Genomic DNA, 23,798 nt, shown 5'->3' with positions numbered 1-23,798 from the left:
CCATTCCTGAACTTGGAGTTTGGGACTTTGTCACACACACACACGACGAGTTTAGTTTTGGGGTTAATGTTCGAGGTTTAACATTTTTGAATTCTAACATACTAACATTTTTACTTTTATTTTATGTATTATTATAAGTAGTGATTAATAAAATAGTTTTTAACACTGAATCATGCTCAGTGTGTTTCGTTTGTTGCTGGTTCGTGACAAGTGCAACATCCCCAGTGACTTATGGGAATCTCTTGTCCATGAAAAATGGAGGAGCAGTCAAGGTGGCATTGAAAGCCTCATGTTTGTTGGAAGTCCAGCATGAACTACGGAAGTAGTGCTGGCAAATCACCACCCACCTGCCCTGTCAACCATCTCCTGCCCAGTCTGAGGATGAGTATGTGGTTCCCATATTGTCCTCAAAAGCCACCTCCGAACCCTCTTAACAGGAATGGAAGCAAGTCATTCCCGATTCCAAGGGACCCATTTAGAGAGAAGGAGAGAATAAGACAGTTCCTACTGTGTCTATAACATGAGCCTGTGTGCGATACAGCATTGCAATTTTTGACCGCATAATCTAACTGCCATATCTTAGGGTTAGGGTTAGGGTTAGGGTCAATTAGAAGGTTCTTCCCCATCAGACCAAGAGTGTTTGTGAATCCCTTACTTCTCTCACAGTCAGAAAAGTAAAACAAAAATAAACGGCTTTTGCTTTTAACACCTTTTTATAAAGCTTGTCTTCTAAGGCATTGTGAAGTGTGAAGTATGCAATGCCATAAATAGTACAAGATCACTGCTATTGGAGGGCCACTAAAAATGTAAGAAGATGGGGCTTTTTATTTTCATATTACAAATTACTTCATTGAATGGCCTACGATGAGAATTTGGAGTTTCAATAAGAGAACATGACAAAGTTTATTAATGAAATAAAATTTAAGTCAATCTGATTTCTCAGAGTATAGAACTCAGTTCAACTAAATGACTAACCCTGTCTGTTTAATAATGGAGTTATGGATAAGCACCGTAGTTTTAGTGTCAGTCGTTGTTTTATATAACCTTACTTCCTCAAATGGTCAAAGGGTTACCATGTGGCATATGCAATATGTCAGTATAAATCCCATGTGTAGAAGCGCAGGCAACATTGAAATAAGAAACAAAGAAAGAAGCAACGCGCTGACAATCCATGTTAAAAATTAATTTCCTTGATAATAAGGCCCGTTTAGGATAATTTGTCAGTAACTGGAACTGCATGAGTGGCAGTGAGACGTGGGGCATAAACAATCTTAGCAAGCCTCTGAATTTGTGGGTATGTCAGGCAAATTTAAGTTCATCATAAAAGAATTCTCTGCAACTGTATTTCAATATGACATTTTTATGGTTTCTTATTTTCTAGCCCATTGCAGTCCCAGAGCCTTGGCATGATTTATGCAGCCTGGCAGTGGATAATCTTCTGTATAAGATATACTGGCCTCTGGAGATTTAATTTCTTCCCTCACTTCTGCTGACAGCATTTGCGCTTTCCTTCTATTCTATTTTCATTTCTAATGAGATATTGGACTTTGTTCAGTGAGAGGTGATATTTCCACATTTGCAGTCTGACAGGGAAAATCATCCAATCTCAATGGTGAGGATGCAAACCCATTTAAGCAGTGTCAAAATATTCATGGAAATCCATTGATTTGGTCAGTGAGAATTAAGAAGCTATTTGGTTAGCTCAGGTTTAATTTTGGTAGCATTCTGCTATGGAATCACTCAGTTGCATTACAGACATCAAGGGACTCTGGTCTTCACAGTTATTGCTAATGGTTTTAACAGTCTGCATTTCTTAGAATTATGCCACGATATTAAATCATATTTTATTGTGTAGTGCGCGGCAGCTTATGTTTATTTTACAGAAATGAAAAGTGATGGGCAGGGCATCTAAAAAAAACACAATCACACTATAAAAGTATAGCTTTTATGTTTACGACGCGAGTAAATGGAAATCACAAAGACAACACTACCTTCCTGCCTTTAACACTTTCATTGCTGTTGAAAAAAATCGTTTCATCTTCCACACACTGAAATAGGTTCACTTTTTCTATTTTTTCATACTACCCTGCAGATATTACTCCATCTGGCAGGCTATACTTTGCAAAGAAGAGCGCAGAATTGATTAAGTCCAGAGATAACTTGAGAGGATTTTAATCAGATCTTGTCACCACTAAAGCACACGATAATTGGTACCATTGTACTTGTTTGTTTTAAATCCACATAGCTTTTTAGGGCACATACATAAAGTATTTCTATGGCCAGGAAAGTACCATTAAGTCCAATAGACATAGACCCAATTTTTAATTAAATAGGGGGCTCAACCATTCACCTCATGAAATCAATCCCTTCTCTCTTCAAAAAAAGCATCAAGTTATCTATTGAACATACTTCAATGCATAACTTTATGAACTTTCTTTCCAACATGGAGCTTCATTTCCTGGAAGAACATAATAGGAATTTGTCCATGAGTACAGAAATTCTACAGTTCCCATTGCTGTCCTCTGTAGCTGTGACACTTTACTCTGTACTGTTATTGTTTTTACCTGTTCCACCTCAATGCACTCCGTACTAACTCAAAGTAACTGCACTGTGTAATGAATTGACCTGTACGATCAGTATGCAAGACAAGTTTTTCACTGTACCTCGGTACAAGTGACAATAATAAACCAATACCAATACCATTGACTTACGTACCTGAAATTCCAATGGTTCCTTCAGAAGATAAGGGCAAATTGTATGTTTTCCCCTTAGTAGTTTCTTCTACAAGTCAGCTGTCCTTGGGTGAGAAGACTTCCCTTCTGAAACTGGCTTTCTCATTTCTAAGGTCCATTATTTTTCCTGGGACTTGAATCTCTCAGCAAAATCACAAACTTGCCAATGTCAGCTTTGGCAAATCATATGTTTAACAGCCAGAAATTTCTGCAAAATTGCCAGCAGTTCTGCACGGAGCCATTAACACTTACCTCTATAACTGTGAGGGGTCTGCTCTGTATCTATTAATGTAGAAGCATTTCCTTACAACATAGAAGGAGGTTATTTCAGCCCTTCAAGCCCATGCTGGTTAACAGAGCAATCCCATCTGCACTAGTTTTCCCTGTAACCTATTCTCCACTGATTTCCCCCCAGATTCTACTGTGCACCTACATACTGGTGGTAACTTACAGTGGAAAATTAACCAAACAACATACACGTTGGAGGAAACCAGAGCAAACTCCTTCAGTCACAGGGAGAACATGCAAACTCCACACAGACAGCAGCAGGATTCAACCTGGGTTGGTGTAAGTGTGGGGCAGAAGCTCCAGTGGCTAAGTCACTGCACCGAACTTCCACAGATTTGGTCAGTGCTGTCATTCCGTCTGCTCCAACGTCGGACTCCTCATGGGGTCCAGCAGTGGAGGCAAACTTCCTGCAGTTTCCTGTAGCTGTGCTGAGAAATCTGCTCCCCAATGTGGCCCAAGGTTGACAATCTGATTCATTTCAATCGAGCCAAACAGTTACCAGGTCTATTCAAATAATTTATGATTTTCTGACCTTGCTGAAATATTTAAATATATTTAATATTTTAAATGATTTGTATGTTTAAGTGTTTAAACTTTTTATTTTCTTTTAATGTTTATAATAACCTGTAACTGTGTTAATTGGTACTCTGTTGGCTGTTATTTCCCCTTAAGTGGATGTGGAGTAAACATTGTAATTATTCCTTACAGGAAATGAAGTGCCAATCAGATCTTCCTTTCATAAGGCGGCACATGGACGTTCGACATACAGAGTTCATGCTGTTGGTACAACAGCTTGTTTACAAATAATGCTCTTGATAAGTAATAAAGTTCAGCTAGGTTTTATCTTTCTTTCACACGATTTGGTTTTCATTGGCAGGGCGGCACTTTTCTTTCCTTGGTTGTTCATATTTGATATAATTGAGTGGTTTGCTCAGCCATTTCAGAAGGAAGATACAAATTAACCATCGCTATTAAAGAACAGGAGTGACATATAGACAGGAGTGGGCAGAGCAGAAGGTTCCTTTCCCTAAAAGAAATTTGCAAGTGAAGAGATTTTACAACAATAGATAAATTTCCATTTGTACTGAAGGCCACATTTTAAATCCATTTTTAAAATTACTTCAAATTCTTAAATTGCAATAATGGTAATTTGAACTCACTGGATTATTAGGGTTATGAATCCAGTAACATAATGACCATACTGTGCTCCATGTAATTATTTATGTTCGTCTTTGTTACAGGAGACCTGTAATGTGGACGATTTGTCCATTATTAAATAGGATGCCTTACCCAGATTGCCTTCTCTGGTGTAAGAGATTCTTGTAATTATTTACATGGTATGCTCTCTCCCAGATGCTTATTCCTTAACTGGAAAGAAATCACGGCATTTAAAGGAACAATTCTTGAAGGTTAGCAGATATGTGCTCCTGGAATGATTCAATAGAAAAAGAAATGTCTGGGACCAACCGCAAGCAAGTCCAAAAATTCACTTTTATTCACTGCTTAAAAAAGGTCGCTTTAGTTTTAAATTATGACATGTTTGGCAAGTCAGGGATTCCTAAACATAATCTTAAATATCCTAGAGCAATTTATGTCAAAATTGCATTTATTGCAGAGTTTAAAATTTCAGCCTGACTGACCAGGTAATAAACTCTCACACAGCAGTACTTCATGGCATCCATTGTGAGCTCTAAGGCTATGTTTGGCCAGGTTTTGCTGGATTGGACACCTCATGGTGAGCCCCATTAATTGAGCTTTGTCGGTCGGCACAAACTATTTTCATGCTACAAATTGCTGGAATTGTGAACAGATAACGGTGCAGTGAAGACAATAAGGCACCTGGGACCTTGGCGACTGATGGGAACAACGATTTATCTCAACAAATGAGATTTAAGGATTGAGAAAGAAACAGGGGAACAACAGAAATAAAAGCAGTTACAGAAAGAAAAATAATGGGAAAGAATTATTGGATTAAGAAACAAAGGGGGGAAAACGAATGCTAAAGTTTTAAATTTTCTCGGAATTATTTATTATCCATGTGCTTGAGACTGCAGAGTTTCATCTGTTCCCTTTCTGGGCAGGAGAGATTGAGCAGCATGGTGGGAAGATTTAGTTCAGTATGAAAAGGGCTCTTATGTTGCTAAATATTAGCTCAAACTTCCTGTGGCCAGTTTAATCCTTATTTACTATGCAAATATAGCATTTCCTTGAGAAAGCAAGAAATGGATGAGGCGCTGCCATCTTCATGAGCAATGCAGCATAAATTGTCGAGCAATTTGTGATAATTTGCATTTCATAGTATATGTCATCCTCAGCACAAACTGCCATACAATTTATGCAACAATGAGAGAATACACAATGGCTGAACTTTACAATCAGTGACCACTGCTCACTTGGAAGGAGGTTGCCCACACCACTCTTTGTGGCACAGAGCTTAGCTTTCCCGAGGTTAACTTCATTCTGGTGTCAGCTATTAAGGACTTCAAGGTAGCCAGCAATGAAGACCTCATCAAGCAGATTGTGCAGCTAATCACATTGAAGTAGTCCCAAAGACAGCAAGTTAACGTAGCAATGGTTCATTGGTTCATTTTTTATAATTTTACAGAAAGTGAAATATGAATTTGGAGATATCCATGGAGTTAAAGCAGAAGCTGAAGTATCTTATTTTTAAATTATATTTTCCAACAGAAGTTTTATCAAGAAATGAAAAAAATTGCATTCCACAACCATAGAATTATTTTTTTCAAGGCTGGAGAACCTCCTGGATAGTAAATGTAGTTTAACATTCCTTTAAAATTTTAATTAAACCTCATTTAAAAAGAGTTTTTACGATGACCACATGTATATAAAAGTGAAACTCTCATCAGGTCAATGATTTCAAAAAGATTTCCATCTGTAAGGACATTATACAGCTCTCTGGGAAGGAACAATATAATACTGACAGCACCTCCTCGATTTCTGTGTTTAACCCCACATGTACAGCCTCCTGAGTTTACCATCAGTCGCACAATGGGAGGACAGTGAAGGCACAAAAGGACGGTGAAGCCTGGCAGTTCCACAGTCATTATAATGCAAAACCTGGTCATTAAATTCACCACTAATTTTGGTTGCAATTTTTGGCCCACTTCTCAGCTGCTCCATCTGCTAAACTCAGGAAGGTGCTACTTGTACCATTGCTGAAGATACATGGAACCCCACACCATATTCATTTTAATGGTAAATTTGAGGAAGGAAATCAATTGAAGGATTAAAAGCCTGGTTGATCAAAGATTCTATTGCTGCAGTAATGATTGGCCAGTTAAATTATTAGGTCCAACGTTGCCATTAAGTGTTTGTCGTCAGTACTTTTATTTCTGGCAAACCTACCTACAATAAATTACCAAGCACTTACTTCAGAGTATTATTCAATTGTTCCACTCGTTCATCCAAATAGTCCAGTGCCATGAAAGAAGGCATTAAGGAAGGCATTATTTATTGTCAAATGCATCTCCAAGTTGCCACGTTGCATCTATAACTGATCTGAAGAGTAACATGTCCTTCATGCTGTCAGTTTAGTGAGTTGGCTCTAACTCATCCTGAAGTTATGTGAAATTTGAAAGCTTAAGCTTTACTGATAGTATTTTCTCTAAGGGAGCAAAACCTTTATCTATAGTCCTCCAAGCATGCTATCTTTCATGCTGACATTAGCACCAGTCCATGTAAAGATGACAACTGCCATTCATATATCAACATTAATGTAGCAAAATGTCTAAAGTCACATCATGCGAGATTAATCAGAGAAAAATTAATACCAGCCCAGAAGTGGGAACATGAAGCGAGCTCAAATAGATCATAAGGAGGGTTCTAAAGCAGGAGAAATAGATGGAAGATGCTAAGTTTAAGGCATAGATAGCTGAAGGCACAGATATCTGTGGTGGGGCATAGAGGGAAGCACAAGGACTGAGTTTAGGGAACACAGCATTTCCAGGGGGTTGCAGGGCTAGTGAAGATTTAGAAATATGCACAGCAAGGATATCATTATAATACATGAATAAGAATTTTAGATCAGAGAAGTTGGACTGAGTCGATGTAGATTAGCAAGTATAGTTTTGGGGAGTTCTACATTTATATTTATCAAAGATGAATTTCATGCAGATGACTTTGTCAGCTGATTGGAATTGTCAACTTAGAGGAAACAAACAAAGACTGGATTTTGGCAGTGGACAGGACAAGGCAGAGATGGAGAAAGGTCACATCCTGGTTAAAAAGGTCATCTTTGTGTTGGAGAGGGAATGGGATCAAAATCTCAGCTCAGGGTCAATCAGAATGAGGAGGTTATGAATATTTTTTTCATCCTATGACAGTGGTCAAGAAGATGGATGGAATCAGTGGTAATCGAGTGGAGTAGGTGTTTGGTGTTAAAGAGGTAGTTTTCATCATAAATGGAAAAACGGTACTTTTCAAGGAAACTAAGAGACAATGGTGTGTCTGGGAGAGTTGGTGTTTGGCAAGAACTCAGTACTGTCAGTCTCCATGTGGAATCTCCCCTTATGTTTAGTGAGAGTGCAAACCAAGGGCACTGACGAGAATATGTGGAGAATTAAAAAAATAGGAAAATGGGATTAATGCAGGGTTAGTGTGTTTCTGTACTGTATGGATCTATGGCTCTCAATTGGAGCACTCCTATAGTAACAGTACAAGAGGGGAAGAGGAGGTTTTGTTAGTAATTCTCACCATGTGACTGGAAAGTAAATGTGGAGCAACACAAGAACAGCAAGATCTGACAATAACTGGCAAAAGGACTGATGATGACCATGTATGTTCCAGTCTTGTTTCCTAAACTTTGGGGATGAAGATGCTGACGTTACCACTGGGACTGTTAAGAGGAAGGAGGAGTGAGTAAGTGCTTTACTGGGAATAAAAGCATCAAAGGTGAGTCTGTGGAATGACTGAGCAGATGAACAGCTGCCAAAGTGTCCCGATGTACAAAATGTCGGAAGGCACGATTGTTGGGGGACTGGGTGATTTGATTGAAAGCTTCTTTACAGCAGTAAAATTGGGCTTGGAAGTGGGAGGAAAGTAGTTGGGACTATTGAGATGATGGAAGTAGAGGTCTCAAGAGATGGCATGTTTAAAGGATTGGCTGTGATATGAGTACAAGTCACATCATTAGATTGGGAGTAAGGTGCATATTCTGCTATAAAGTTCAACACGTCTGTTTTCCTCGTTTTAGAACAAGCTCCTGAACCAAAGTCTTTTACCAGTGGCTCCTCTGCATGATTTTTTTAATTGTCATCATCAAATTATCATCTCCTTTTTTAATCTATTCCACTAGGAAATGCAACCCTTCAGCATAATGAAGACTTAGCCCTGCAATTTTTGCCACTCTGACATGAACTTCCCAAATGTTGCTCTCTACCTGCCTATGTGCAGGTAAAAAAAGGAATTGAATCAAGCTGCATGTTGAACTTCAATCCTCCAACTCTATGGACCATACACTGGTCTTCCGGAATATAGCTAAAATCTCATCTCCTAAAAATTTGCTTTGAGGAGAAAGTATTCAAATAACTTGTCTTATATTTTCTCACATACCTGAAAACCTTGGAACTTACTTTGCAAGTCATTTGATCAAACTTGTTGATGGATTAGCTAAACAAAATGGATTAATTGAATTGTACACTTCTAATTTTCCCAAAATGGCACTGTGGGCGAATTCTCATCTAAGTTGCTGCAAGTACCCAAGGAAGTATGCAAGTATGAGATTTAACATGACCTAGCTAAAATATGTATGTAAGAGATCTCAGAAAAATATTAAGAATTCAGAATTCTTTTTACTATTGTGTATCAATGGAAATCTGCAACACTTAAATATCCAGCTGCATCATAAGAATACAACATTAAGTAAAAAGCCATTTACCTTGCTACACCTAGAGCATTTTATGGAACTTGATGTAATCCTATTTTTCCCAGCCTTTCTGTTTGTCGTTATAGTGGTCCATATCATAGCAATAAGAATTGTCTGACCATTAATGTAAATGGCTGCATGGAGAACAGCAAATTGTGCTCACAAAGTACAAGGTCCTCCACCAGGAGTGTCAAGTCAAAAACTGGTCTCAATGTATGAGAAATTACTGACTCCAATTCTCAATGGCAAGGATTATCTTGGATCACTTGCAGCAATGGGCTAACCACTGTGCCTTGATACTGCATCTGTGTGTGGTGGTGGGAAGGCAAAGCCATTAATATAGTTGGATCAAGGATCAGGAATTCAACTGGGAGGAAGCAGAGAAACTGGATCTAAGACTGGACCGAGGATGGTGGAAGTGGGTACCAGGGATCTTGGTCACAGGACTTGAACATAAAGCATCAGACAGGTTGGCTGAAGTGCAGAAGAGAAGCCAGGGTTGGCTTCTGAAGAAGAATTAGACAAGGGGAGAGGTTGTTCTGAACCATGTGAGCATTAAAGCTCACTCAGTTTGAACCTTGATTCAACAAGGAACATCTAAGAAAGTACGGTGTTGCAAACAGGACCTAAATTATTGAGGGCAGCTGCCCAGAGGAACACTGATAGCTGCAAACCAATGACATAGAGATGGGAATAGGTTTCAAGACAGCAGCACAAAATCATGCCTACTCCATCTCCTTGTTTTACCAAGAACTGAGTAAAAGGGAAGGCTAAAGTTGCTGAAAACGTTGGTGCATCTTTGACAAGAAGTTAATGTTTGTAAAATTTTTTGTGATAAATGTATTTATAATAGGGTGAGTACATAGTATGGTAAGGAATAAGGAAGCTGCTGATAGATTTTCCTATCAATATTTAACCAAAGCATATTGTATTTGAGTCAGCGATATAATCTGGACATTTTATTGAGTTTTGACACAATTTACTCTGTGATGCACACACCATATGAGGTTAGATAATGAATAACCTCCTTGGAGAGCAGGTAGGAAGTTCAGAATTAAATGGTGAAAAATCCTAAACAGCATGCTGGCCTCCGTGCCTGAAGTCCCAAAATGAAGGAAGTGCAAATTTGTGGCATCCACCCAGCAATGCATGGAACATAAATGTGCTCCCACCCAGCCCTTTCACCAGATTACCAATTTGCAATTGTACTGGCAAGAACTCACTGTATTTGCGTACCTCTGATTCTTGTAGTGTGATTATGTTTTCCTTACCATATGTGTGTTTGTGTGTGTGTATGGTACAATGACAAATGTGGTAACAAACTCTTTTCCTGGTCCCCGTGGAAGCTCTATTACACAGCAGTCAGTGAAGAAGCATAAGATCAATAGGATGAAATGCTGATAAGAAGAACTATTTTACCAGTCACACAAGTTGTTAATAATGACCTTGAACAGTCCAGTACTTTATACTGTATTATAGTATAGTACCTGTTTTATTTATGTACGGTATGCTTGTGATTTGCAAGTTAAAAAAAACGTGAGCTTTGTGAGGTTCAATTTCATTTTATTCCTATTAGTTAGACACTCAGGCTGAAGCAATCGAATGTTTCCATCCCATTGCATGCTCTCAGACTGGATGGGCAAGCAAGTTCCATTCAAAACCCTGCAGATGCTAGAAGACTGAAATAAAAACAGGCAACCCTGGAATACTCACCAGGCCAGGCAGCATCTGTGAAACAGAGTTAATGTTTCAGGTCAAAGACCTTTCACTAGAACCAATGCTCATTCTAAAGGAACTGATGTTCAGTTTGATGACCCTTCATCAATTCTGATGGAGGACCTTGCGTCTGAAACATTAACTCTGTTTCCTCTTCCGCAGATGCTGCCTGACCTGCTGAGTATTTCTAGGACTTCTGTTCTTATTTAAAACCTATTTTCTCTGCCTGGATCACTGTCACTGAAAGTTTGGCTCGATTGGCCAAGATTAACTCCTCGTTTAATATTTGCTCTCTTTGGCGATTTGCCCAGTTTCCCTATACCATCCTCATGACTGAGATCGGGCACTTCCCCTTTGATAATCCTCAGTATTCAAACTGCACTGTGTGATACAGTATATTTGTCTTCCATCCTGAAGCAGCCTAACTGTTAGCTTTTCAGATGAAAGGCAAGCTGCAACAGATCAAAGATCACGTTACGGTATAAAATACAGAAAACGATGGAAACATTCAGTAAGTCAGGCAGTGCCTGTGGTTAAAGAAAACTGAGTTAATGTTTCGGGTTGAAGACCCTTCATCAGAACTGGGTAGTGAAAAAACAAGTTCGTTTTAAGTTGCTGATGAAGTGGGAAAAGTGGAAGAGACAAAGGGAGTATCTCTAATAGGGTGAGGGAAGGGTTGTCATTGTGGTAAGCTGTTGATGCAGCCCTCTGCCTGATGAAGGCATTTGAATTCTTCACCATTTACTTCTGAAGACTAATGAAGGCATTTAGAGAGAGAGTGAAAACAAAGGAACATGTAAAATCTGTGAAATGCTGAATTAAAATTGTCTCTCACTTTAACTCTCCACCCATTCTCACTCTGACCTCTCCCTCTGTGCCCAGATGTTCTAATGACGCCCAACATAAGTCTGACAAGCAGCACCTCATCTTCCATCTAGACAACTTACAGCCTTCCAGACTCAATATTGAATTCTCCAGTTTCAGGTAACTCACTTTCTCTGTTTGTATCAGAACTGGCCAGTTCAGCTGTTACTGATCCATCGTTAATAGTCTCAGATGCTTTCTGCACTAACATTGTCTGATCTGCTGGCCATTTCCTACACCCTACCTTGCATTTTGCATTGACCAATGCCCAATGGCAGAGCAGTGCTCAGGAGACAGGCCTGCTGAAAGGACTTTGAAACAAGGCAGTTAAAGCTACTCAATAAAATACAGGCCCTGTCCTAACATTAACAAGACAATTGCTCAATAACCCCTCAGCAGTATTATCCTCTGGACTTTCTCATATATCATTGATTATGTCATTTACTGTGACTAATCATAAAAGATCCAAGGTGAAATTGAAGTAGTCATCAATGCATTTTTCTACAACGGAAACATGGAAGTTCTTTCTCTGTGCTATATCCCGATGCATCTCCATGGTGATGTGATGTTCTTCTTTTAGTACTTCTAAAGTGGTTCCCCAGTAATTATAGTGAGTGAGTCAGCTAGCTACAGGATCATCTATGGGAACTTCTGATGTGCTTGCAAGATGTGGTTCTGCTATATCTGCCACCATAGATCCTGGCCATCCCTGATGTGTGGCTCATTTGTTTTTGAATGAAGGAAGAGGGGCAGAGACATGAGTTGTCCTACATTTGGCATCATTCTGAAGGAGTTCTGCTTGATCCACATTTGTCACATCCCACAGACATCCCCTCACTACATCTGGTGTTTCCTGTGGAAGCAGATCTCTGGGCAACATGAGATTGGGTGATGTAGCTCTCGCAACCTAATCTGTTAGAGGTGAAAACAACAATCCAATGTTTATTGAAGTGCAAGAATTCAATAATGTTGTGGTGAGTATTCATGGGAGATCATTTTTACTCTCATAAGAATCCCTTGCTTCACAGAAATTGTCCTTAAATTTGATGAATATTCCAATAATTGGTTGCAAATTTGCCATTGCTGAACCAGTCCAGTCCAAAACAGACCTTGCAGTTTATGTTGCAAACTATCAAATCACCACATGAAATATTTGTGCTCAGAAAGCGAATGATTCACATGATGCTTCCTCTACAGATTGACTATTTCAATCTCTTGGATCAATGTGCTGATGCTTGTATCAGGTGAAGTAACTAACAAGGGGGCAGAAAACCATAGGCACCAGGTTTCCTGCACCCTGGGACGGATACAAAGTGCATCCAAATGGGATTCCAGAAACCATCCTGAAATTAGACCTGGATTTTAAAAATGTCCATTGAGCCTCGATGGAAAGCTCAAATTTGGGTCACTAGCCAAGGGTTACAGTAGTCCCAGATGAAGGGATGAAGAAGATCATGGGAGTGAGGTACCAGTTCCAGCTGACTGTCCTCCTCAGATTCAAAGCACTGGTAGGAAGCATCTTTGCTTTTAGATTGCGTCAAACATGACATAGTGGTCACGGATGTTCACTAATGTGAATCAAACCAAAGGGATCTGGACAAGGCAGTGCAGTGAGCAATTTGGTGGCAGATGGCATTTAATACTGAAATTTGCAAGGTCATGTAATTGGATGTATGGTTTCAGTGAATAGATTGTTAAAACTCTTAACTCAGCATTCAGAGTCACTGAAAAAAACAATGAAAATATTGGTAGATATGGGTAGAGCATTTGATACAAACCTGAAGGCAATGTTGAAGCTTCAGTAGACCCACACCTAGAGCACCACACTCACCACTGGCCTCCTTTATAGGAAGGCAGGTGCAGAAATATCTGCAGAAATCTGGAGGAGGTGCTACAACAATGTTAACTTGCAAGGATAATTAGGAAACATGTTCCACTTGGAAATGAAGAGGGATTTTAAAGACAGCTTTGAGATTTCTATTGGCACAAAGGATTTGGATCCCGGAAAGTTCAGAACATACAGCAACAGGATGATGGAAGTGCAGAACAATTACCAAATTCAGCACTGCGGCAGAAAACAGTTATAGAAGGAATTGGCTGGAATTCCAGTTAGAAAGCGCAGATGATGCTATTAGTTCTACCTAACATCGCGTATTGTTCACTCCAGATTTGCAGTATGTGCTCTTTCTGGGTAGGGGTATCTGCCAAGAACACCAAGTCTGAAAATTATCCTTCTAGATCAGGGTAGTCAGGAGCAAATGTCCTGAAGCTTAGGCTAGTCACTTCAGTGGTTTTCCCCAACCAAATTGTTAGGAAAAAGCTTTGGTTCAAATATTACAAAGAAAATATCACTTGATTAAAAAAGACTGAACCGGTAAGAATAACACCCAATATTTGGTAAACAAATAATGATCACTTTAATTAATTAATTCGATTTTATTTTTTGGTTTCAGCCTTTCATGTTGTTCCGGGAGTATCGCACAGCACTACCTTTAGATAAAGCTTTATCCTGTTCCCCTGAGACTTTGCCAGGAATATACCAAGTTGGATTATGGTCAACCGATCCCATGCCTTGTGCTGCAACTAAAACATAATGAACTTCAGCATCCTTGGGCTAGAAGGTCAAATTGATTGGAATTAACTGACTTTTGTAAGGATTTGCACCTGTACAGGTATTAGCTGAAGCCTTAATCATACTTAATAAACCACCCTGCCAACATTAACTGCCTATGATCAAGAGTGAATGATGGCTATGTAGATAATGTAATAGAGGGCACCTGGTCCCAAGAAAGTGTTTCGATGAGGAGTCCATGACTTCAAGGAGAAGGAGAGAAAATGAATGCAATGAAAAAGCATGAATTTCCAATTATGAGTTTTCTTTTCTTTGTACTAAAGTGCAAAGAATTACTTTTGAAGTCCATTCGCTATAGTCATGTAGACAAATGTGGCAGCCAATTCGTGCACAAAGAGTAACTACTTTTTAGCATCTGCTTTTTGGTGCTGTTTCCTGAGGGAGGAATGTCAGCAGGTCAGAGGACAAGCTCCACACTCTCCTTACACAGTGTCATGGGAGTTTTAACATAGAGTTGATAAAGAAAACAGAACTGCAGATAAACATCTCATCAAAATAAGTATAGTTATTGAAAAATCATGCATCTGGTGCATTTCACGGTAGTGTAGTGGTTAGTGTAACGCTATTACAGCGCCAGTGACCTGGGATCAATGCTGGCCACTGTCTGTAAGGAGTTTGTACGTTCTCCCCATTTCCCTCCGTGGGGTGCTCCGGTTTCCTCCCACATTCCAAAGACGTACGGGTTAGGAAGTTGTGGGCGTGCTATGTTGGCGCTGGAAGCGTGGTGACACTTGTGGGCTGCCCCCAGAACATTCTCTGCAAAAGATGCATTTCACTGTGTGTTTCGATGTACATGTGAATAATAAATAAATCTTACCTTTCCTCTCAAAGAGCTGAATGGTCTGCTCCTGCTCCCATGTCCAATTTCCTTTTCCTGTTCTTCAATTTATCATAATAAAGTCCACCTCCCACAGCTCGAATGGAGACTGCTAAGTGAGTCCATGTCCAGCATGCATCTCCCTATTGATAAGTTCACACTGGTATGATTGGTGGTGGAGTATGAATACAGTATGATAGTTACACATTGGCAACTTCCATTATAAATATCAGCATGAGAATTACAACAGGATTTTTTTTTTAAATATGGCCAGGATATGTAATTTGACAATATGAACTGATTGGCTGTAATCACATCTGATTATTGTCCTTTTTTCACATCATTTCACCTATACCTGGTCATGATCCACGTGAGGAGCAACAGGGAAGATCAACAGGGAAGATGCATTCTTATCCCTTTCCCTTGAGACGGAGTAGCATTGCTGAACATTAGTGTGTTTTTACTCAGTGTCATGCTCCAGGGGTAAATGTGCTTTCAAGTCCAGTTCCATTGCTTTTCCATTTGGTGGAAAGTCACCTCTTCCACCTCTTTCCCACTTCTTCACACAATGGTGTGAAGGAGAACCACTTGAAGACGCTGGTGTTTCCCATTTGGATGGAGAAAAGGTTTAGGAAGGAGTCATATGTGACAGGCATTGATACATTCTGGTGATTACTTCCAAAAGCCTTAGATGAAACAGTCCATCCACAGACTTAGTTCCCATCCTAATGTCTGCAGGAATCAGACAAAATGGTAAAGAAAAGACCAAAATTCTGAACATGAAGGAAAAAATGTATCATTAAATGTAAAAGTAAATAATAATCGATGTTCATTCTGACAATCACATCAATTTAGCCATAGTACTTGATGTGCCTGCAATAAGATGTTATCAGAGACCCAAAGATTTTTTCCATGTTTGGAGTAAAGATATAGGTACTTGCTTTAAAAATAAGTTGAAAATTGGTGGCTTAAACTCAGAAATCCTGAACACCTTTGATAGATAAATGTGACACACAAACATCTCCAGAGTGAGTTCCTAACCAGGGAGTTGGTTGTTTTCTGTGAGCACGGTATGTTTGACCAGTACACCCTGGGCTCTGGGGCAGCAAGTCACCGCCTGCCCCAATCATTATAGAGACCTCTGCTGGAAATGAATTGTTAACAGAAGGAAGGATTGAGTGCGCACCAGTACCTCCCATGGTCAGGTATCCTGCTGGTACCTAGCTTCTTGCCTCATGCATGATCAGACTGGAGTGCTGTCAAGACCTGTGGATCTTCTGAAGAGTCAGAATATGAAGGAGAAAAGAGCATGAAACTGGGTGATGGGGAATTGTCCAAAAAAATATTCATTCCTCTATGCTGATTTATTTGAAATAATTTGTGTATGTCAGTTTGGCTGTATATACTAAGAAAGCTCATATTCCAAAAATCATACAGGTTAGAACTCAGATGTGACATTTAAGGTCTGATTTCATAAAAAGGCTGAGCTTATTCTGTCTCATCAGTGCCAACACCAAGGGGGAGAAAACAAATAACTAGATGACAGAATGTGACTGGATCGCGAAAAGTATGACACATCATCTAAAAGTCATTCCCTAGATGGAGATTGACAGTCCCTTTAATGTGGAATAAAACAGCTGGGCTGAAAAGTGTCTTTGAGTACATGCGCCTTGAGCCCTGATTGACAGAACCTCTGTGAAGCTTTCTGTGTTTGCATGCATTTTCATCACAGTTAGATGATCGAATGACAGATACTGTGAAAATATTTCAAGCATTTTGAATTGGAGGAAAGATCATAAAACTCACTAATTGGTGTTTAGGCAGACATTACTGATAGATGTGTTGTTGAGATGTCTTAACAGCAAGATTAGATAAACGTAGCTCATAGCTTTATATTAATATTGAAAGGCTGAAAACAGGACTGAGTAAACTACAGCTACTGCAGGGCGTACCTGTGGGAACTAAAGGAATTCCTTTTTCACATTGTATTTGGGTATATTAGTACATCTTTTAGCTTAATTATAATAAATCTGTGGGCAGTACTCAGTGATATAAAATTGTTCTGGAGCTGCAGTGAGTGCACCGGAATATCTTAACTGCCTGTACACCATCTACTAAGCTACATTCTCAGCAATTCAACACTTCAGATGCCACAAGCTGTCAGGGTCATTTCCATGTAAGACAATTGGTGGGATAAAGCAAGCTGCAATCACTACTTCAACAGAGGAAAATCAAACATTTCTATTACTTCAGTGTGCAGACGATTAAAAATATATTAATTTGGAATTTCCACTTTGTGAGTACTTAGTTTACTTTTCTATTTGAACTACTGACTTTTCTATTTGCTAACTTTCCTACTCTAAACCATGAGATAGGAGGTACAATGTAACATAGGTCCATGTGTGCAAGAAGTGTTGGCCGGAACTAGACATCTCTAAAGTGGAACACTAAAGGTTAACTATTTTCAAGGCTCCATGTCTTTTGCAACTAACTGTGAGCAATCTGGGAGAAAAATTATAGGGGTATTAAAGAAACTGTGAGTGCTTTACATGGCCTTTGAATATTTTAGTTCACTAGACTTGGAAATGGACAAAGAACTGATTAGGCAACTGTGAGTAGGGTGTCGTGTGATGAACCTGCCATGAATGTATCCTGCTGGATATGAACCTTAGCCCAGGTAAAGAAAATAAAATTTATCTTGATGACTTGAAAAATTGTATTTATTCTTCTGATGCCTGTTACAGCATCATTTGGAGAGATTTGCTTATAATTATTATGAACAGGTAGCAATGAAAGAAGACCACCACACTCACCGAACCCACCAGGCCACCACTCACCACACATAGAAATGACATGACAGTCTTTAAGCTTTTGTGCATGTACAAAATCCTCGAATATTCATAAATTCCCCACCCCAAATAGATGAACATTTGAAAAGCAAGAGATCCATATTAGTGTCACATTCATTTAATAGTATCTTCACTTTCTTAAAGGAATAGGTTAATTTGGGTTTAAAATGGGCGGCACGGACTCATTGGGCCGGAAGGGTCTGTTACCACGCTGTAAATAAAATTTTAAAAAATTTAAAAAAGAAAAAGCAAAATATGTCCAAATCAAGATGGGATCCAACTCTGGTTGAGATTCCGTGCAACCCAGATTCAGCAATTCACTCCCATTGAAAGAAATTACAAATTTCCATCGCTCCCTCCTCTGCCTGCTACTATCGCATTGCCCAGTACTTTAGGGAGAATATCCTTGGGTTATTCCTTGATTTCCCAAGAATTCCAAGCTAAGTGCCAAATTGTACCTATTTCCAAACAGCAGTCATAGGTTTCATTGTTGGAGTGACTGCAAGTGCTGGAATCTGGAGCAAAAGTTAAAGCACTGGAAGAACTCAATGCTTCAAGCAGCATCTGTGGAGGCAAAGGGACAGACTACATTTCGGGTAGAGACCCTGCATCAGGACTGGACAGGTTTCATTCACGTCTGAAGCTGGAAAGGAAAAGCAACAGTCAGAACCGTCACCAAATCATAGGTCGACCAAATAAAGCAATGAAAAATGCTGCCCTTTGTCTTCAGAACAGTCGTATCTCCGGCTCCCGTACTTGAGAATGGCAGGATGCTCTGCTGTAACCCAATATGCTGTGCAGCTGTAGGGTCACACACTTATCAATTATGTAATAATTCTGCCTGAGCTCCTGTTGCAGAGTGAGCTGCAGCTCAAAGTAATGAGAAAAACTCTGCCCCTTCCCTCCCCTCCCAACCCCCCACATATCCACCTGCCCGTGTGATTCCATGGCATTTTGCCCTGGAGCCTTTCCTATAACATTGTCGTTTTCTCCTGTTGTCCATTAGTCCCTTTCTCCTTGTTTTTGTTTTGCACTGACCTTATCGAGTTGCAGACTCTCAGTCTTAAAGTGAGGACTCAATGTAATACAACTTGCTTGGACACTTCCTAGATTATGCAGAGCTCTGAAGGAAAGTTTGTGCCCCAACAATGTGTTTCAGTTCCAAATTCAACTTGATTTTATTCGCACATTTCCTTTTTCCGTCATCTTTGTCAGCTTGAAACTGCCAGCTTGATGCCAGGTTTTGCTACAAAGCCCTCCCCTCTCACCAGATTTTACCTGCATTTGAACCCATAAGTGAAAGGAAAATGCACCAGACCCTGTTTCCTTCCAGCTGTCACGTGCTTCTTTTTGTAGAAGTTGTGTGCAGGCATTTTTCTCAAAGAAGCAGTGTTTGCAGAGAACTGTTTCCTACTCTCCTCCCCTTATCCTCAATGGCTGTACCTTACATTCAGTATTCATTAGAACATGCCTGGAATTTACCACAAAGGCCTCAATTTTAACAAACCAAATAACAAGTTTAGCCATGTGGAAACAAGCAAAGCCAACCTGCCTCCCCTGGCGAACTGGAACAACTTTGAGGTCTGAGCACATTTTCATATTGATGTATACATTAGAAATGACAAATGGAAACAGATCAGATTAAAGCAGTAGGAGTTTCAAATCCCTGTCAGGCTATTTATAGTCTGAATCAAACCATCCAACACAAAACACAGTTATGTCAGTGGACTGTATTTAGGCAGTATGGTTAAGTAAAATATATCTGCGGCCCAGGTGATAAACATGAATGTTAAGGATGCCATGTCTAATGGTTTATTTCACAATTTACAACCACTGAGGGACTAAACACAATAAACATTAGACAGACAATTGCACGGGGAAATAAGGTATAAAGCATGATAACTGAAAGGGCTTTGACAATGAATTACACAATATTATGCATTTCCCAGGTTTGTAAAGCTACAAACAGTAATTTTGGCATTTTAATAGCAATTTTGCAAACCAAATCATGTTACCTTGCATAAGATACAAAAGAATCTGTTTTCTCTGGCACTACACAGGAGCAACTAAAGATTATGAAATATCTTTGACAGAGCTGAGGTTATCTGTATTCTCCTCTCTGCCCACTATCAGATCAGCACAGATTTAAAACGTGGCATGGTTTCTCTTAGCAACCAATAAAGAAACTCACTCAAGGGAAAAGAGGGAACACAAATTACACCAATATGTGAACATTAGTTTTCTCCACAGATGCTGCCTGACCTACAGAATGTTCCCAGCATTTGCAGAACATGTTTCAGATTTCCAGCGTTTCTTGCTGTTTGATTTATGATTTAAAAAGAACAATTTGTTTGGGTATTACTGCTACGGTAATTTTTTTCATGAATTCATTACTTTGGACTCCTTATTTCAGGTCTCCTTGATCACTATTGAGGAGACAAATAGGGAATCGTCTCCCTGACCTTTCCTACTCACAGCCTTGACCCCTTGCGATATGCAGAATGTGTTCTTTATCCCATTCAGAAAACATTGGCGTCCTCTCACTGATTCCACCTGCAGCAGAGTTCTAATTGGAAGGCACGGGACAGAACCTTCAAATTCAGCTGGGGGGTCAAATCGGCGTGTTTTAATCCCCACACCCCTACCTCCATACAGATTTCCCTTTCCTTGGAATGAATTGATGTACCCATTCCACACCCCTGCCAAAGCCAGCGCCTCAAGCAGAAATTCAAGTCCTTCTACTGCAGAGTGCTGCCCACTGAAGCATCACATTGATGTACTGCTGTAATTTCTCTTTGTTTTGCTTATGTCATAACTGTTTGTTTTGATAGAAGAGGGTCTACTAGCAATGGAATACCAGATTGGTACATAAGTGAGGCAATTAAGAAATGATGAAAAGAATGAAAGAAGAATGAAAAGTCTTAGATTTATATGTTGCCCTGCATATCGTCAGTCCCAAAGTTTTTCACTGACAATAAATTGTTTCATAAAATACAATCACCACTGAGATGCTGGAAACGTAAGACAATCAATCCAGAGTCAGGAAGATCCCACAAAGAGTAAAGGAAATAACCAACCAGTTACTTTGATTGGGGAAGAAAATAGAACTTTCTTACCCAGGTTCAAATGTTGCCAAAGAACAGGTGGACAAAGGCTTGATTTAATATTTCACTCAAAAGATGGCCCATCTAAGAATGTAGATCTAGACTACATGCTTAAGTCCTTGAGTGGGCTTTCAACTCATGCCCTCTTGGGTCAGAATTAATATGGCTACCATGAGATACAACTTGCTCCTGGCTGTACTGTGGCTGAGTGAAGTAGTTGGTCATTTGTTTTGACTCTCAGAAGGCAAGTTTAACTCCCAATGTTACCTGCCATTCAGGGTGTTTTTGTTTTTTACTGGATGTGCTTTGTTCTGGAAACATTCAATGGATCACATTGTGGCTGCGGTGCTGGAATCTGCTTTATTTTCTTTATGTCTTCTTTGATTACAAAAGGTAATTTGTGATTGTAGGGAAACTGGCAGTTCAACTACTTACTCTGACAAGCTAAGAGTGCAGTTTGTTGAAGGGACTGTGAGGAGGAGAAAGAAAGAGGCCGTGGTTCAAAAGAAAACCCCACTGGCTTCAGTAAAACAAATAATTGCCAGCAATGGGACCTGAAGCTGCACTACACGGCTCCTCAGTGTGTAATCTCTTAGTACTCATACTATATATCTTTCAGACGTGACTGTATGATATAGTTAGAAGTCTCACTGCGCTGGCCTGTCTCCAGAATTATTTGATCGGACCAATTTCATAATCCAAGGTTTGCATGAACACAGGGGATCACTGGCAAATGGGATTGTCCCAACTTGCAAGGAACAATGCATGATGATAAACAACTTCTACCAGCATGATTCCTTATCAGGGAAACAAAATGGAAGCTTTTATGTGGCTATTGGGTGGTGCTGATAATGGACATTCCAGGACTCATCTTGTCTAAATAGCTCTATCAGGACTGGAAGGCAATAGCAAGCAGGGGAAAGATACAGCAGGGGGTCCATGGCAGAAATCATTCCAGTGTCAGGGCAACACAAACATACCAGGTCTCTGTTTGGCCATTGGAAGAAATGACAGCTCCAGGTAATAGCAATGGTACAATTAGGAATAAAGCTAAACATTGCAGTGTTCCATGAGACCATTTCTTGTGCTGCATTGTCAAGAGGTTTTACCATTCACTTTCAATATTGTATATTCTGCGGAGCTACCCTGATAGAATGGCTGCATTATCCTAACCTCTTTTATTTTAAGTGGGCAAAAATGAAGAAATTCAGGTCACCAAAATGAAATACAAATCATCTCAGTGATTTGTTCGGTGAGAGCTTTTAATTCATTTTTGTTTCCCTGTCGTTGAAAATTCCAATTACAGACCCAGCAGTGGAACCCTGGTGAGTATGTACTGAATGTGAATAACATATTAACAAAGGCACAAAAAAATACAATTTAATGTCAAAATACCTTCAGATGCAGTAATACATCTACAAACAAACTATAGGTCACCTGACTTATCAGATTATTCTAAAACAAGGTTTCCTCCTGTTAAAATATTTGGCTCCTTTCCCTTCTGTTTAATTCAGGAACAACCTTCATTTAGTAAAATAATCTATAAAATGTGCAAATACTGTCATCAATTAGAATAATTTTAGCAAAAAATACAACTTATGATTGCTTGTGTGTGATATTTCAATGTGTAAAATCATTTTGCCTTAAGAGTATCTGAAATTGTCCATGTTCGTTTTTTCTGCTTTCTTTTGTCTTGTTTCATTTCTTTCTATTCCTGGCCAATAGCACTCTGAAAGGTTAGAAACATGATTGGATCATTAACCTTGTATACATTCAAGAATAAAAGAGATACGTGATGGAAATGAGAAACTGCAGATTAATTATAAAACATATATATTTATTTAAAGAACAAAAAATACAGCATCGAAACAGACTTCTGATCTGCTTCTCCGCTGCACTGATGTATTCTTACTCATAGTCTATGTGTTGCATATTTGTCTTTGTGCAGTCCAGTGTTACTTACAGTTATTTAACTACCTTGTCTTCACCAAGAGACCAGGTTGCCACGCACTTTCACTTGAAGCATTTATCACCAAGGTCAAAAGGTGAATATTGTAATCTATTACACCACAAGAAACCTAATGAAAAGCCCCATCATTATCCAATTTAAAGGAAGGCATGTAAAAAGACCGCACTATAATTCAAATTGTTTTGTTTCCCTGAAGCTAAATTTGCTACATGATTGACACCTCTTGATGATAATACTTATTGATATGGTGATGTTAATTGTGTAGATATTTGAGCAACCCCATATTCTTGAGGTAAATGCATGTTCTTAACCTAAGTCTGAACCTGATTTTGCAGTGTGATTCGGGGATGAGGTGGATACAGATAATTGAACACAAGAAGATTTTCAGTTTTATACAGTGGAATGGAAATAACAATATATTCTGAATCTATTAGGAAACCAATCCTCCAGTCTCTTGATGATGTTTACTTCACTATCAAAAGAAAATTGTTCCTTTTCTTCTGATTCAACAATACTTCTTTTCTATCTGCATTTTGTACTCTGCAAAATGTTTCAATTCTTCGGCTGCTTCTTTTACTTACATTGGTAAGTTATAAAACAAATGATCGGAATTTCAATCAATAACCACCTACTTTAGTTATACATTTCATTTCACATCTGCTTAAATGCAAATTTGATAGGGGAAAACATCCTTGCAAATTTTTGTAATCAATTTGTTACACGTTTTTGATTTAAGATCCTATTCAAAGATATCGCCATCAGTGTAAGAACATTTCTGTACTTTGTACTTATGAAGATATGTTACATATCTCAAGGGATTTCTGATGAAAGTTTTGCTCATTTTAGCTTTGCTATTTTACAATCATATTTAACCTGAATGATAATGACAATCCTTCAGACCCTTCTAATTACTTGATGCTTTTGTTTTATTGACATTTAATAT

The sequence above is a fragment of the Pristis pectinata genome, chromosome 5 (assembly GCF_009764475.1).
Source record: "Pristis pectinata isolate sPriPec2 chromosome 5, sPriPec2.1.pri, whole genome shotgun sequence".
Taxonomy (NCBI): Eukaryota; Metazoa; Chordata; class Chondrichthyes; order Rhinopristiformes; family Pristidae; genus Pristis; species Pristis pectinata.
Note: the sequence above shows the minus strand (reverse complement) of the source record.